At 41.7% G+C, this 16932-nt stretch overlaps 2 non-coding genes across 2 annotated transcripts; both read right to left on the reverse strand.

Annotated features, from left to right (window-relative positions):
* Positions 1 to 6222: 6222 nt before the first annotated feature.
* Positions 6223 to 6296, reverse strand: Trnai-aau. The gene has a single exon. It is a non-coding gene; the product is annotated as a tRNA-Ile (tRNA).
* A 776-nt stretch (positions 6297 to 7072) lies between these two features.
* Positions 7073 to 7145, reverse strand: Trnaf-gaa. The gene has a single exon. It is a non-coding gene; the product is annotated as a tRNA-Phe (tRNA).
* Positions 7146 to 16932: the final 9787 nt, after the last annotated feature.

Below are 16932 nucleotides of genomic sequence, written 5' to 3' on the forward strand. Positions count from 1 at the left end.
TCTTAAGCAATTTATCTTGCAAACACAACCCCAGGGGTTATTTGGCAAGCATCCTGTTAGCAGAGCATGGTGGGCTAACTTTTCTGATATGGGGCGTGGGGGCAGAGTGCAGTATTTCCCACTGAATCTGCAATTAGCAGAGCTAGTGGTGGGGGGCTTTTTTCCCCTTCAATGGCCTTTCAGGTTCAGTTCCCAACATCCACATGGTGTCTCAAAACCATCCATAACTCCAGTTCCAAGGGATCCAACACCCTCTTCTGACCTATGTTGGCTCTGCATATATATGGTGAATCTCTGTACTCATACACATAAAATAAATACATCCAATAAAATTTATTTTTTTTGTTTTTCAAGAAAAATTAATTTTTAAAAATATATTTTACAATCATTTAGTTTCTTTTCTTTTTTGTTTTTAATTAATTTTTTTTTTCATTTCAATTTCTTAACAATTCTCCAGAAGAAGCGCACCTCTTTAGTCCCAACAAGAGGGAGGCAGAGACAGGTGGATCTCTGAGTTTGAAACCAGCCTGGTCTACAGAGAAAGTTCCAAAATATCTAGGACTACACAGAGAAATCTTGTCTTGCAAAACCAAAATGAGAAAAGTAGAGAAAACCAGGCAGTGAAAAACAAACTCATTTCAAGAGTAGCTGGTGAGTATTTTTTAATATTCAAGTATTAAGAGTTTGTCGCTCAATGAAAGTATAATAAATGCTAACATTATTACATAACAGAAAAAAGAACAATGCAGGATAAAGGAGAAAAGCAATGTTCAGATCAAAGTGTTAAATATGGACACAAGCAACATAGACACCTGTAAAATTAAAAGTTCAAGGACTGCTCCTAGGACCCAAGAGCAGAAACTCCTGAACTCCAAAAGCAACTGCCAAAGAAAAGGGGAAAGTAGGAAAAAAGGGTTGGAACACCCGTGGTACCCAAAGTCCAGGGTAGGAAGAGGGTTGGAACATCCGTGGTACCCAAAGTCCAGGGTAGGAAGAGGGTTGGAACATCCGTGGTACCCAAAGTCCAGGGTAGGAAGAGGGTTGGAACATCTGTGGTACCCAAAGTCCAGGTAAGGGGGAGAAGCAGCAGTGAGAAAGCAGACCGACTCCTGCCAAGCTAAAAGCAAAGGGAAGGACTCTGATGGGAGGCATTAAAAATGAAGCCTGGAAAGTCTCCAAAGAAAGCAGAGGGAAACTGGACATGGTGGCGCTCACCTTTGATCCCAACACTCAGGAGTCAGAGGCAGGCAGATAGCTGTAAGTTCCAGGACAGCCAAGGCTACATAGTGAGACCTTGTCTGAATACAATCCAAGAGGTGTAGCATTAAGATTGGGATTAGACAATGCAGAAATGTTTCAGCTGCTTCACAACCACAGACAGCTCTTTTAAGGGGATTTCTTATTTTTCCTGAAATAGAATTCTTCTCCATAGAAGAGAAGGATGCTGGTAAAATAAAAAGTGGCTATCTCTTAAAATCCAAAGGGAAGCATAAGAAAAAAATTAAAGAGCAACATAAAGTGAGAGAAAAGTTTACACTATCGAGAGTATTGTCCAAGTAAGTACCCTGTCATAGGCAACCTGACAACATTCCAGGTTTGTGGGACTTGAGGGACAGGGTCTCATATAGACAAGACTGACCTCAAACTTGCTGAGTATTACAGGCTGGCCTTTAACTCCTGATTATTCTTCTGCCCCAAACCCCCCATGCTAGAACTGCAGATACACACCACCTGCCTGTTAAGAGATTCTGTTTCCATTGCCACTAACCTCCCTCCTCACCCTCCCACCCCCAAAATAAAAAACATTATCATGCCTCCCAGGAGTTCTTGATTAGATTGGAGAGATAGGTCTATAAATTATAGGGAGAGAGGGAGGGAGGGAGGGAGGGAGGGAGGGAGGGGAGTAGATGCATAGATAGGTAGATAGATAGATAATAGATACAAGTGCAGTAGGACAGGCCCAAGGGTCGAGGAAACTGGCTCAAATCAAGGCATGCACATAATGTACTTCCTTATGAACCAACCTGGAGTCTGCCTGAGGGCCTAGCTGTCAAAGCTTCTGATCATTCTAGCTGATGAGGGCGACCACTCAATGTCACCAGATCAGGACACAGCCTGTGTGCAGGGAGGAGGGTATATAAGGCCTTCCCATTACGGAATAAATGAGTCTGCTGTTTGCCTTCACCTGACTCCCTCTCAGTGTCTGTGTCATTGACACCGTGCCTTCTCACCCCTCCCAGAGGGAACCATTAAGATCCAGCAACACACAAGGAAAGTGAGGACAATAACTTGATATGAGAACCTAAGGAGGCGTGGAAGAGGTGGGAAGGGAAGGAGAGCCTCACAGGACTGCCTTTGCGTGGGTGGACTGCATCTCACACAGTTTCCATGGGGCTCAGATCATGAAAAACTTTTTTTCTCTATCAAAGGTACTTATTTCAGCAGAGGCTCATATTCCCTGAGCCTTCCCCCTTCTCCTTTGTGGGGTTCAGCAATCAATCAGACTATGAAGTCAAGCTCCCACTCACGGTGTGAGATGAAGTCACTAACTACATTACAAACGAGAAACAGAATTCTACCGAATTGGCCAAGTATTCTTGTTAGCCTAGTTTGGATTCTGGCACACCCTTTTTGCAAAAAGAAATTGCTGTGCCAAGTTACTTTCACTTTGTTCATGTGTTTCTTTGTGTGACATTGAGATTCGCCGTTAGTTTCTAACAGGAGTGAGGAGGGCGCCCATAGAAAGACTTCGAGATGGGGATGGTGCTGCTGTGTCCACTTGACGGACAATCACTGTCGTTTCACGTCCTCACTTGGGAAGAAGGCTCAACAACCAACTGAAGTCCATCCTGACGCACAAGTTCAGTAACTGCAGGCACTCTAAGAAGGTTTCCACAGCACAGTAGATTATCCTCAGCATGTATGCTAAAACTCCAGACGAACTAAGCACAGGATTCTATTGTAAATGGAGCCATGGTTATTACGTAATCACTTACACCTTCAGAGTGCCTGACACCAGACAGGAAAAACAAACAAACCAGAATACACATTTAGAGATTATTTGCTGCCTTGGCTTGAGGAACACCAAGGGGTTCTGCTGTGCAGAAGGTGTGTGAAGTCAGGCAGTTGCTGTAGAAGAAAGTGTTCTCTAAAGAGTGCCCGTCAAATGGAGCTCATCTCTAGCCCACGCTGCAGAGCAAATGGTATATGTTAATTTTTAAATGAATAAGTCTTCCTACTTTAGGTTGGTGGTGACCTGGTGGTGAAGACATTGGACTTTGAGTCAATGGGGCTCCCCATGCAGGTTCAGGTTTAAATTCTGCTTACAGCAAAATTTTCCTGTTTGATTTCTGCAAAATATTCGGTGGTCTGGTGTAGGATCAGCACCCTACCCTGACAAATCCTTTACAACCTGAAATCATGCAGGGACCACACAGGAGCTGGATTCTATTTTATATTTAAGTGCCTTTAGTTATTTCTTTGAGTTATAATACTACTTTACAATAAATGTATCCATGGTGATTAATGACACTTTTTAAGTGTTTGGACACAGGGGAAAGACTATGATCAATATCTTCTGAAATGTATGGAAAGACACCTCACCTTTTCAATAATTACATTCCTGGCAATAGAATTGCCCCGTGGTGACTGGCGCCTGGTCAGCGCCCATTCAGCTCTAAAGCAGGAAACTCAGTATGGGCACACGACTCAGCTGAACCAAAGAAACAGCTCAAAACTGGTCACAGAAAAGAGATATAAACACAGGTCTGAAGAAATTAATCTGCTCCTTAAAGCATAACTAATACCTCACAGATAAAAAGTGGTCTTTATAAAAATAGGAAGGGTACTGTACCAGGGTGGAAGAGGTCTAAAAAGAGGGAAATACAAAATACGGCATATGTCCTTTCATATGCAGAATCTATATGTAAATTCCACACATGTGTGCATGTGAATGCACCAAAGCAGAAGGTCTTTCTGGGGAGGAAATCATTGAGGGAGAAACAGTGACTACGGCAAGGTACAATGATATGTGTGTGTGTGTGTGTGTGTGTGTGTGTGTGTGTGTGTGTGTGTGTGTGTGTTTTAAAGCCATTATTGTATAAGCTAACAAAATTAATTTTAAAAATTAAAATTGGCCCTTGCTTCCAAAAACAACTTTGCGAGGAAATTTGTAGGCAAATAAATCTCCTGACTGTATGCTGTGTTCCCACCCCTCAACCCTGATAGGGCTCTAGATAAAATCTGTCGTTTTTTCTAGTTGCTGCAGTATAGCAAAGTCCTGGAACCGCACTTGGGGTACGGGTCAGTTGCGCGATGAACAGTGTTTCTGACTACGAATCCGGAGGTTCGGGACCGGACTTCTAGCTTGTTTGTTTCTCTTCGGAATGCGTTCGTTCAAATTCATATCGAAGCAGTTCGTAGTATTCAAGCGCCAAAGCATTCGGGATCTGTGAAGTTATTTTCTGCGTCTGGACGCTACTTCCGAAGCAGTTAAGCACCCTTATTCTGAGAGCTTTTCTTTCTGCTTTCTAGCTCTTCCTAATTCGAGGAGTCAGAAGAAATGCTTTACAACCAAAGAGGGGCATGTAAACAGAAAGAGGACAAAGGCCAGGAGGAGGAGGTCCAAGGTGGGGGGGGGGGGGGGGGGGGGTTGGGGAGGGGGGGGCAAGAGAGTAACAAAAAGTGCAGGATCTGAAAAGAATTTGGAGGGAGGAAGAGACTCGGCAAGGGAGGGAACCCGGGAGGGCAAGTGGGAGGATTATACCAAAGTATTCGAAGTGTAATAATATATGCAGGAAAATGTCACAAGGAAACTTACTGCTTTGCATACTAACGTAAAAATAATACAAATTACATTAAATAAACACCCTAAAGGAGAGGCCGAATTGCAGGCCAGCAATGCCAACGTTCGGGAGGCGGAGGCAGAAGAATCGCTAATTTCAAGGCTCGATCTCAACAAACAAACAAGCTATATAAAGAACTCTTTCCTATCTGGCTTCATCAATACTTTTTCCTGCCGGAAAGGGTTCTCACTTAGGGAGTCGGTCACTCCTTCCCGGCACAGCTCATTCTCTAGAAACGGCCACTCAGGAAGTGTCCATCTCCCTAAGGAGTGTTGATACAAGCCCGGCTGTGGGGACTCGAGGCACTGGCGGTGTGGACACAGTGGAGCCGTCGAGGTTGTGTTTGCCACCAATCTGGTGGACCTCGCGGGTCCCCATCCTTGGCCCTCAGCTCCGCGATCTTATGCAGAGAATGGCACAGGTTAAAACACAAGAACTACCCAGGGAGGGAGAGAGGAGGGAGTGAGGAGAGAGCTCGAAAAGGAAGCCTCAGAGTGCGCACCTAAAGTGAGATTTTTTTCTGCTTCAGGCACAGTGGAGAAGGATGCTGAGGTTGCTGTGAAGTGGGGGGAATTTTCTGAAGTTACACCAAGAGCATCTTAGTTTGGGCAGGGATTTGCTGTCTTCCAATGCAGCCAAGAGCACGTTAACTCTTGGAGAGTCTGGTTAGATGAGGCTGTGCAAGCGACACTTAACACCAGAGAAAGAGCTGGGCAGAGGGGAGTCCTATGCTGCTGCTACAAGGGACCGGTGATTCTGCACCTCGGCTGAGTCTTCGTGAAGCAGACGCATCGCTGAGTCTGAAGTCCGGAGGACCCCACAGGATCCTGCAGACCACATCAGGCCAGCCGGCCTCCAGCTAGCTCTGGCCACGTCTACAGCTACCAAGATCTTCCCGAGAGCCGCCTGGAAGCCTCGCCTAGTGTTTATTTACCCCAGAAAAAATAAAAAAGGTAAGCCCGGCTGAGAGGCTGAAGCAGAAGGATCAGAAGTTCAAGGACAGACTTTGCTTTGAATACCCAGCCAGTTCAAGACCAGTCCTAGCTACGTGAGACCATGTCCTAAAAATTAAAAAGTAAGTAAATAAATAAAACTTAAAATTAAACAAAAACAACTCTTTCTTGGTGTTATTATGCCTCAGGGGGAGGGGGAAGGGAGGAGGAGGGAGAAAGGCTTTGTACGTTCTCCTGATTCCCTCCAAAGCTAACACCAGGAGTTCACAATGTAACTCAAATCACACAGATCCTCCTCCCTCTACCCCACAAATGCGCGCACGCACGCCGGCAGTAACACTTGGCTTTTCTTTTCTCTAGCACTCAGAGATCAGCCTAACTCGGCCACCCATGGGTCTTCTCATCTTAGGGAGATAAAGAAAAGCTGGCCCGTACGGGGATCGAACCCGCGACCTTGGCGTTATTAGCACCACGCTCTAACCAACTGAGCTAACCGGCCGAGTGGCTGTTCGCCCCTACGTGGAATGGCATGAGGAGGTTGTGCATTTGTGCACTTAAAACCAAGTTTTCATCTTTTCCAAAGGAACCGTTAAAGCTATATTCACATATTTAAACAAGGGAATCAGCTTAAAATTCAGACCCAAAGTTTTAACAGCTGATGAGCTTTTCCTGAAAAAGCGCTCATGACCCGATGTTTCTTTCACTTTTCGAAGCCTGCCAGTCACTGGACTGCAAACTGAAAACTTCTCGATCATTTGTTAATCATTACCTGTTTCTTTCAACTTGGTTCAAAGCAAATATTCAGAGACCGGTGGGGTTGAGGAATGGATTCTCTATAAAGGGTCGCACAATAAGCGTCTAGGCTTGGAATTGGGGCTCCCCACAGAGCACTGGGAAACGCGTGCCTTTCCAACGAGGCCCAGGGAACCACGGTGGTGCTAGGGACCGAACTCAGAACCTAGCATATGGGGCCACTACCTCTGAGCCACACTCCCTTCCTGAGTCTTAAACATGCATTTAATAGGATCTACTTTCACACAAATAAGCATTGGTTATTTGTTTGTTAGTTTGTTTGTTTTCTTATTTTCCTTCATGGAATTACTGGAAACTGAGGAAGAAGTTAGGTTCGTGGGCACGAGAGGATTTTCAAAACCCTTTTTCCATGATAGCAGTAAAATGACACAATCCGCTATCATATAACGGGGTCGGTCGTTCAGCTTTAGCAAACAGAGTCAAAGACAAAAGATGTTGAAAGCAGACTGTGGAAAAGGAGCTTGCCGAAACCCGGGATCGAACCAGGGACCTTTAGATCTTCAGTCTAACGCTCTCCCAACTGAGCTATTTCGGCTTGCTACGGAGAAGTTGACTGGTCATGTCAGGACTTTAGAGGATCCCAGGGAGGAAGACCAGGAATGAAAAAGTAATAAAAAGACCAAGAAAGAAGAGTCAGAACCTGGAGCCAGGAGGACTGCAAGGTCTGAAGACCTAAACCAGCGAGTTTATTAACGGCACCGGTTTGTTTTGTTTTGTGTTGTGTTGTGTTGTGTTGTGTTGTGTTGTGTTTTTTAATCCCTCAAATGGAGAAGCAGAAAGCAAGTCAGTAAAGAGCACTAGACAGCAGAATTACGGGTGTGAGGTTCTGGATACCAAGCCCAAACTCAAGGAGAGAAGAAATGCCAGATGGTAAAGTCTCAAGAGCTTACTAGCTGAGGGCCGGGTGGCACTTCTACCAGGGAAAGAATTGCGCGTCCCGTCTGCAGAAATCATCAGTCTTTTATACAAATGTTGCTGGGCAAGTAAGAGCAAGCAAGCAGATTACAGGGGCCAATGAAAAGCAGCTAGCTTGCGCTAAACCACATTTTTTTCTTTTAAGTTTTAAAATAACAAACATGGTTCCAGGTGTGATCGATTTAAACAACTTTTCTGAACAGATGTTCTCTCCTTCCAGTTCTGCGCCTTCCTCAGAGCACACTGAACCCATACGATTTAACTAGTGGGCTAGTGTTCCTTTTGAGACGGTTTTCTCCTAGATCATCACATCACAGGGAGCTCAAGATTCTTCAGTTTCCCCTTTAGCAAAGTACATTCTGGAATGGCAAACAAAACATTTTACATCTCAGTGTTTGGAACATTTGACCACATATATTCGGGGATAGTGACCAATGGCAGCCCCGCCGGAAACCCTACCAGTCCTTAACCAGCTTTGCCTGGCTTGATTCTGGCTAGGTGAGGGGCAAAATGCCCACATCCCATCACCTCCGGGCAGTCTCCAGTCTAGCTTCCCAACATTTCTGGATCAAACTTTTGTTTCTCCCTGTCTCTGTGTCTCTCCAGTCTAAACAGTTCTCTCTCCCTGTCCCTCTGTCTGTCTCTCTCCTTCTTTGAAGCAAAATTTTCCTACTCTCTGTAGTTCCTTTTATGGACGTTCCATTACAAAAATTGTGTTTGCCGAAAATATAATCTTCTGCTCACTTAAAGAATATTTGTGGAAAGGAGCTCTAAAAGGGAGCTAGCAGGAAACAGGTAATGGGTGAAGAGAGGGATATGTGAAAAACCGGGGAGGGCGTGAAAGTTGGAAAGGGTGGGAGGTCAGTTCAGAAGATGGGAAAGAAGAGATAAATAATACGAAGACCGTTTGTAAAAACCATGGGGATCAAATTATTTTATGTTTACCTAAAATTACCTGCAGTGTGTGTGTGTGTGTGTGTATTTAAACAAAGTTACAACATATGGGTGATAATGATTCTCCCAAGAGCCATCAATTACCTAACACAAACTCCAGCACCAATGAGAAATCTCCTTCTGAGTTGTTGGTGGGGAAATCCGAGAGACTCCCCAAACAATATAGGCCCTTGCTGTTGTCCTTGGTTGCCCTTCAGAGGCTGAAGATAAGTCCCTGTTGCTGAAGACAGCCTCCAATTCAGGATTCGGGATTCTATCTGATCTGACCCAAAAGCCTCCTTCTTTAGAACTAGCTTCCAGACTGGCAAGGGAGGAAAGCAATCAATAGTCCTTCCCAGCTGTGGTGCCTGTATTTTGGCAGTAACCAACAGCCTGACTTAAGATCCGCTCAACTACTGGAAAATTTTGTCTAGTACTGCAGCCACAGTCCTGAACCTTTTCTTCATCTGTAGGAGCTAGTGAGGTCATGGTTCTTAGAAGACAGCCTGCTACGGCACTCCTCTAAACCGCTATAATTCCTAAGTCCATTCTAAGCACTTAAACCCACAGATAAGTGTAACTCTCACCCCTCATCACAGAAGCTTCTTTTTGCAGCAGACAGAAACCATTGCAGCAAGCCACAACTGGTCAAAACGCGAAGAACAAGTGGCTGTGGCGGGCTCAACCCCAATAAATGCATTTATAGCACACAACCCTACACCAAAAGAACAGGAACATCGTGGAGAGGGGCAGAGAGATGGTAAGGGGCAGAGGACCAGGAGTCTGCTGAAATCCAGACTGTGATGGAAACTACATCCACCGATTCCCAACAATACGCCTGGTTGTCTAAACAAGACCTGGACAATGACTACACCAGTTGATGTGCCGACAAGGATGGGGGAAATCTCACTGCGCTCTATTCCTGGATAAAGGACTACAAGCAACTAGAGACTGATGAGTGAGGTAGAATTAGTCTTTCCCAGGGATGAGGCTCCTAATTATCCAATATAAAGTTGTCAGCCGTGAAAACATAAACATATGAGCAACAACACTAAATGGATTCTGTAGACTGTATTTATATAATTATCCGTGTGTGTGTGTGTGTGTGTGTGTGTGTGTGTGTGTAAAACAATAATAATTAAAGAGAAAGAGGTCATGAATTCAAAAGGGAACTGGGACATAGTAGAGATTAAAAGGAAGAGGGGGAGGGGAAAGTGATGTAATTATATTTTAATTAAAAATAAAATAAATTTTAACACCAGGTGGTGGTGGCACACGCCTTTAATTCCAGCACTCAGGAGACAGAGGCAGGCGAATTTCAGAGTTTGCGGCCAGTCTGGTCTACAGAGCAAGTTCCAGTTTCTCTGTCATACAGAGAAACCCTGTCTCGAAAAACCAAAAATAAATAAATAAATAAATAAATAAATAATAGTGTCAACAAAATTAAGGTTGTTTAAAAAGAGATAGAAAAATACTTGAAAAGTTAGAAAATGGAGTAACCTACCTACTTTCAAAAGTATAATAGAAGGAGGGAAAAGACAGTGGAAAGATCTATATATAGTTCCCAAGGAAGAGAACCATGGTTGGCGGTTCAAAGCTTCCTGCTGCTCTGAGACTCTTCCCAGATATTATGACATCATCTAAAATCACCTAATTGACCACCCAAAGCTCTCTTTTTCATTTAAATTTCCTATTCTACTGAGAATAAATTACAGAGTAAATCGGGTGATGCTAATCCATGCCCTTCATCCCAGCACTTGGGAGACAGATGCAGGCAGATCTCTGAGTTCGAGGCCAGCCCGATCCATGAAGTGAGTTCCAGCCAGAGCCACACAGAGAAACCCTGTCAATGTATATATTGAATGTATGTACCACTTAATGAATTTTACAAGTTTATATCCCTGCATGACTATCAGTGAGCTCAGACCCTCGCTCATTGCATACCCTTCCAAAGGTAGCCACAGTCCTGAACCTTTTCATCATCTGTAGTAGCTGTTTTAATAACTTCCGTATATATTGAGCCAAAGGGAATCAGCATTCTTTGAGTATGGCTATTTTTAACCAATATTGCCTCTGAGATTTGTGTTTGTGTTGTTGTTCATCTTGTAGGTGTTCGTTTGTTCCAGGCAGGCACTCAAGTTGCCTGGGGCTAGCCTTGAACACCTGTATGTGGAGAAGGACCCTGAACTCCCAATCCTCCTTCTTTCCTAAGGCTATGATTATAGGCTTGTCCATGCTTATGGCTGTGAAAACAGACTGTCCAAGCTAGTTCAGGCCTGTGATGAAAATGAAAAACAACAACTAACAGAGTCCTTTCTCATCAACTTCACTTACAGATCTGCTGTACAGCAAGCTTTGTTATCAGCCGCCAGCTCACAAGTAATAACATGGAGACTTATTAATTATGAAAGCTCGGCCTTAGCTTAGGCTTTTCCCACTAGCTCTTATAATTTAAACTAACTCATTTACATTCATTGAAAGTGGTTATTGAGGTTCAGGATGTTGGCCCACCAGGAGGCAACCTCCTGGTGAATAATTCTCAGTTAGGCAAGGCCCCTGAGACTACAGACCCTGGAATGTCCTTTGTTTCTGTTGCTATCTTACTCTGATATCTGACATGATTGAATTAGGTGTGGGGAAATTCCCCACTGCCTATAAGGTAAAGTGTTTATCTCATGGAAACACCCCATTCTACTGGGCATTTTTACCTGTAAACTATTATGAAGATGACTTTCTCCCTACCCTGTACCATCTAATTAATAATAATAATGCTGGCTTACACAGAGCTTTGATGAATAAAAGTAAATACAAGGATATGCTTCATAGCTAAAACCTATGAATTCCACCTAAGGAGCTGCTTTAGAGCATAGTTAATTATTAAGAAAAACAATGAGCCAGGCTGGCCCTAATTCCTTTCATCTTAATGCTAAGAAATGCAGTCACAGATTTCAGGGTGCATTATTAGCTGAAACAAAGCCTTGTAATAACTTCAGGTTAGATCAAATGTTTTGAAAATAGCTTTAAGATGAAACACACACACACACACACACACACACACACACACACACACACAGAGAGAGAGAGAGAGAGAGAGAGAGAGAGAGAGAGAACAATCCAATGTCCACAAAGACGCATAGCTGAAGCAAAAAATACAAAGCAGCCCAACTGTTAAGGTGAGTTGATGATCAAAGGTGATGATTAACTCCTTATAACTCATTCCTGACCTCAATCTCTTGGTATAAGAAACTATTGATAAATGGGTATACACCCTATAGATCTAAAGTACAGCTGACTGACTATCTTTTATGTACAAAAATTTGGTTTGTGATTCCTTTAAGATTTCTTATAAGATTAACATTCAAGATAAACAGTAAAATGATTGGTTCTTTCATTGTAACTGCAGTATGCAGCCTGCCAGCAAAAGAGTGGTCTGTGAAAAAATACTGTCTGTTCATGTTCTGTTAATCTGTAATAAATTACTTAGACATAAATGTATATGGGAAATTGGGATGACTTTGTTTTTAATCATGTAAGGGAGATGAAAAACATTTTTACCTGCAGAATCACTGTATGGGGTAGATATTAGAATGGAAAATACACAAGGAGTCTGGATCCCATATGATGTCTTGTTAACTTTGATTTTTTTAAATGCTAATGTACCAAAACAATAGCTGCTGAGAGACATTGAATTATGAAAACTGCTAAATAAAACCAACCTATATATTTTTGTAAATGTCTTAACTTCAAAATGGGAGTTGGACAATGTGTTGTGTTGGGGGAGAGGTTATGCTTTTGTTTACACAGGAAAAGAAAGACTGTGGATTCCTTCCAGATTCATAGAAATCAGATTTGACCCATCAGAGACCTCCTGAGTATCTTGGCTACAGACATGGGAGAGAAAGCCAAAAAAGGCCACAAAGACAGGTAACATGTAAACTGATCCCTTGACATGGGAACAGCTCTGAGATGAGATGAGACATGATGAATCTTGTTGACTACAGAGTCTTCATGACTTATTATTACATGCCACTCTTTCATATGGCAAGGATAGAGATTTATATTACAATTTGATTATACAGTCCAAATGGACTTATAAAGTAGACAGATGCCTCTTACCTGCTCAAACATAAAACTAAAAATCATCTTTAACTGACTATGTACATCATACACTTCATACTTGTGTTTATGCAGATGTGTATGTTATCTTTGAAAGTTTATGTGTTTTCAGAGCAAGGGGACCAGATGCCAATGACGATGGGTGGCCTAGGTGACCCAGCCTCTCAGAGTGCCTTTGCTGCAGTTGTCTCAGAGTTCTGAATACAGAACAGCTTTAAGGTTGCTGCTGAGATGGTCCAGCATCACAGACTACTCCAGCCAGGTAAGCTTTGCACATCCCATTGCACAGAGACTGGACAACAGATAAGACAGCTAACTCTCCCAGGACTTGGCCATTTTCCCAGGGTTTCCTAAAGATACTAGTACCTCTAGACAACAGGAAGCAGTCTAGAGAACATGACACCCACATTCCCAAGAGATGGGGTGGATGGCTTTTGGCCATTCAGTGAGTTATAGATGTTTGCCATCATTGGGGGAGGGGGGTCTAATCACAAGTTGTTATTGGTCATGGTCAGAAAAAAAGCTAAACAAAAGAGTTAGATTCAAGGATCTCTTTCTGAAGGAAAAAAAGGGGAAATAGTATAGAAATAATGAGAAAAATGGGTGGATTGTTGAGTCCACTTTTAAACAACTGGTAGTCTCAAATATTTTACATTGGTGTGGATTTTTGTATATTGATACAAATTTAAGGATATTTTTCTTAGAACATACTGCATATATGTTTCTACTCTTGTTTAAGGTATTGTATCTATGCAGCTCATTAAAAAATGTAATATAAATTCTAGTCCTTGAAAGTTATTATTACAAACTATTTGGGATAATAAATGCAGGTTATTAGTTAGTCACTTATAACAATCAAACTTGTAGTCATGTTAGGTGTGTTTTCAAGTCAAACAGAGGATAAACTTTAGATAGGTAGATGGTCTTCAAAGACTTACAAAATATGGCATTTAAAATGTTTTGTTAACATAGGGCTTTTCATGACAATGAGACATGTCTACTCCTGGCATTACCAATTTACTTCAGAGAAGATGATGGGCATCAAAGAAACTCCAGTTTGCTTTCAATGTGGCATAATTAGCCACTGGGCAAGAAATTGCCCTTGCCTCAGCTGCTGATATTGTCCAAATTGGAAAGTGACTGCCTGTAAACAGATGTTTCCTGTCCTGACTACCCAGTCCCAAATAAATACACAAAGGCATATATGGATTATAAATGGTTGGCCAATAACGCAGGCTTATTACTAACTAGCTTTTACATTTCAAGTTGACCCATATTCCTTATTTTTGTTCTGCCACATGGCCACACCTTTATTAGCATGGCATGTTCATCTCCTGCTCCCTCTGGGTCTGGCTGGTGACTCCTGACTCTGCCCTTATTCTTCCCATCATTCTAAGTTTGGTTACCCCACCTATACTTCCTACCTGGATACTGGCCAAACAATGTTTTATTAAACGAATTTAAGTAATAAATCTTTACAGTGTATAAAAGGATTATGCCACAGCATTTCCCCCTTTTTGTCTAATTAAAAAACTTGGTTTTAACTTCAACATAGTAAGATTACATACAACAAAAACAGTTATCAAGTAAGAATTACAGTTACAATATCCAGTCTATTTGTATTTGACAAAATCAGAGAAAACATTTAATTATCCATTCTATCATAGTGAGTCCAAAGTTTTATATCTAATTTGTCCTTTTATCATAAATAAGAAAAATTATAGCTATGACTACCTAGTCTTCAACTCCAAAAGTCCAGAAGGATGAAATATAATGTAATAACAGGGACATCAAGCTACCTAGACAGTTACCCAAAGTTTCTCTGCAACATTGGAGTATCCATCTTTGGCCTACAAGCTTAGCATATCTGACAGACTTTCCTGTGAAGAAGGGAATTTTGAAGGACTATCCTACCTTGTCTTGGCAAAGTTCAGCAGTCACCTTTTTTATGTCCTGCTGGTCCAGTTTGGACAGTAACTGTCAGCAATTGAGGTAAGGGCAGTTTTTTTGCCCACATGGCTAGCCTTTGCCATAAAGAAAGCAAACTCTATATAGAGATTCTTTGATACCCATCATCTTCTCTGGAGTACATTGGTGCTGCCAGGAAAAGACATGCCTCACTGTCATGAAAAGTCTAAGTTCTTACAAACATTTTAAATGCCATATTCTGTAGGTCTTTGAAGTGTTTGAAGATTGCCTATCTATTTGAAATATATCTCTGTATACCTAGAAAACCTAACTAACATGGCTAAAAGTTTGAATATTGTAGATGACTATTAATCTGTATTTCTTAATTATACATTACATTTTAAATGAGTCCCATAAACAAAATATCTTAAGCAAGAATAGAAATATACACATAACAAAATTAACTTTAAATTTTTATCAATAAACTAAAATCCATACCAATGTAAAATCTGTAAGATTAATAGTTGTTTTTTGGATTAAAATAGGTTCAATAATCTACTCTTTCATTCTATCATTTATATACCCCCCCTCTTTTCTTTTAGAACAAGATCCTTGAATCTAATCTCCTTTGTTTAGCTTTTTTCTTGACCATTATCCATAACAACTTGCAGCCAATCCCCTAAAATGTTAATAAGCATCCACAACCCATTTTGGGGGGAATGTGGGCATAGTTTTCAAAACTACTTCCTGTTGATCAGGGGCACTGGTAATCTTTGGGGGACCGTAAGAAAATTCAGAATTATGGTCAGGTTCTGACTGGAGAATTCTATGAGACTGGATATCTCAGCCAGTAGCCTTGTAATCATTCTGGATGCAGAACTCAGAGGAAACTGCAACAGAGGCACTCTGAAATGTTGCATCACTTGGGCCATCTGTTCCCATCAGGGATTTTTCAGGGAGTCTTCCCCCATCAAACCTGATTTTTCTTAACCCAGAATGAATCCTTAACCTCTAATTTCCCATGGAAACAAAAGCATAACCTCTCCTCCAAAGTAATATAGCTTTTGACTTAAATTTTGAAATTAGACAATTTTAAAATATATAGGTTGATCTAATATAGCAGTTTTCATAATCCAAGATCTCTTAGCAGCCAAAAATTTTAAAGACATAATCCAGACTCCCTGTGTATTTTTCCATCTTTATGAGGCTTATCATATTTTTATTACTCTATTCCTTTTTTAAAGACTTTCTCTACCCTTTTTCTTTTCTCTCCTGAGCCTACATATATATTTTAATCATACTGTAACCAGTTGAGAGGGTTTTTTTTTCCCCTGAATCTGTCTTTACTGCATATCTCTATCTTTTTCTGACAACATGAGTCTTTAAACTGCTAAGCAGCATGGCTAGAACCAAAGCAGCAATTTTCACAGCTGGCTCTGCCCCAGACGGAGGTATGTTTATCACCAGCTCTGGGAATCATGTTTACCAGCCAAACTCTGGAAAGTTTTGGGTCTACACTATTGTTTTTGCTGCTAACACTGAGTCAGGAAGCTGTATCTTAAAAGAGCTGTGACTCTGCTCATTACCAGCAAACAGAGCCTGCCAGAGAAAAGATGGTACCAAGAAGCTGTGCTTGACTCCATTCTTGTGTGTCTAGAATCCTTTTCCAAGCTTTGTTGGGTTTTATGTGGAAATTTTGGCCACACGTTGGAATGCCATATGTAAATGGATGCTTACAGTCCCAATTGCCCTAATTCCAAATAAACACACAGAAGCTTACATGAATTATAAATGATTGGCCAATAGCTCGGGCTTATTACTAACTAGCTCTTACATTTTAAGTTAACCCATATTCCTTATTTTCACTCTGCCATATAGCTGCACCTTTATTAGCATGGCACGTTCATCTCTTGCTCCCTTTGGGTCTGGCTGGAGACTCCTGACTCTGTCCTTCTTTTTCCCATCATTCTTAGTTTGGTCGCCCCACCTATACTTCCTGTCTGGATACTGGCCAATCAGCGTTTTATTAAACCAATTTGAGTGACAAATCTTTGCAGTGTATAAGAGGATTATTCCATAGCAATTGCCAAACCTTGCCAAGACAAGGCAGGACAGTCCTTCAAAATTTCTACTTCACAGAAAAGTCTGTCCAATATTCCAAGCCTGTAGGCCAAAGATGAATGCCCCAATGTTACAGAAGAACCTTGGGGTTTCTATCCAGGTAGACAGATGTCTGTCATTTTTTAGTTTTGGATTGGCTTGCACTGTACTTCCTGTTTGCTCAGGTAATAGTATATCCTTCTGTGGTTTTCAATGGGGTTAAAGACTAGGTAGTTATAGTTGCAGTTTTCCTTAGTTATGATAGAAGGTAAATTAAGTACAGAGCTTTGGACTCATCAAGATAGGATAAATAATGGAGTAATTTCCCCAAATATGCCAAATACAAATGG

The sequence above is a fragment of the Onychomys torridus genome, chromosome 5 (assembly GCF_903995425.1).
Source record: "Onychomys torridus chromosome 5, mOncTor1.1, whole genome shotgun sequence".
In the NCBI taxonomy this organism is placed as follows: domain Eukaryota; kingdom Metazoa; phylum Chordata; class Mammalia; order Rodentia; family Cricetidae; genus Onychomys; species Onychomys torridus.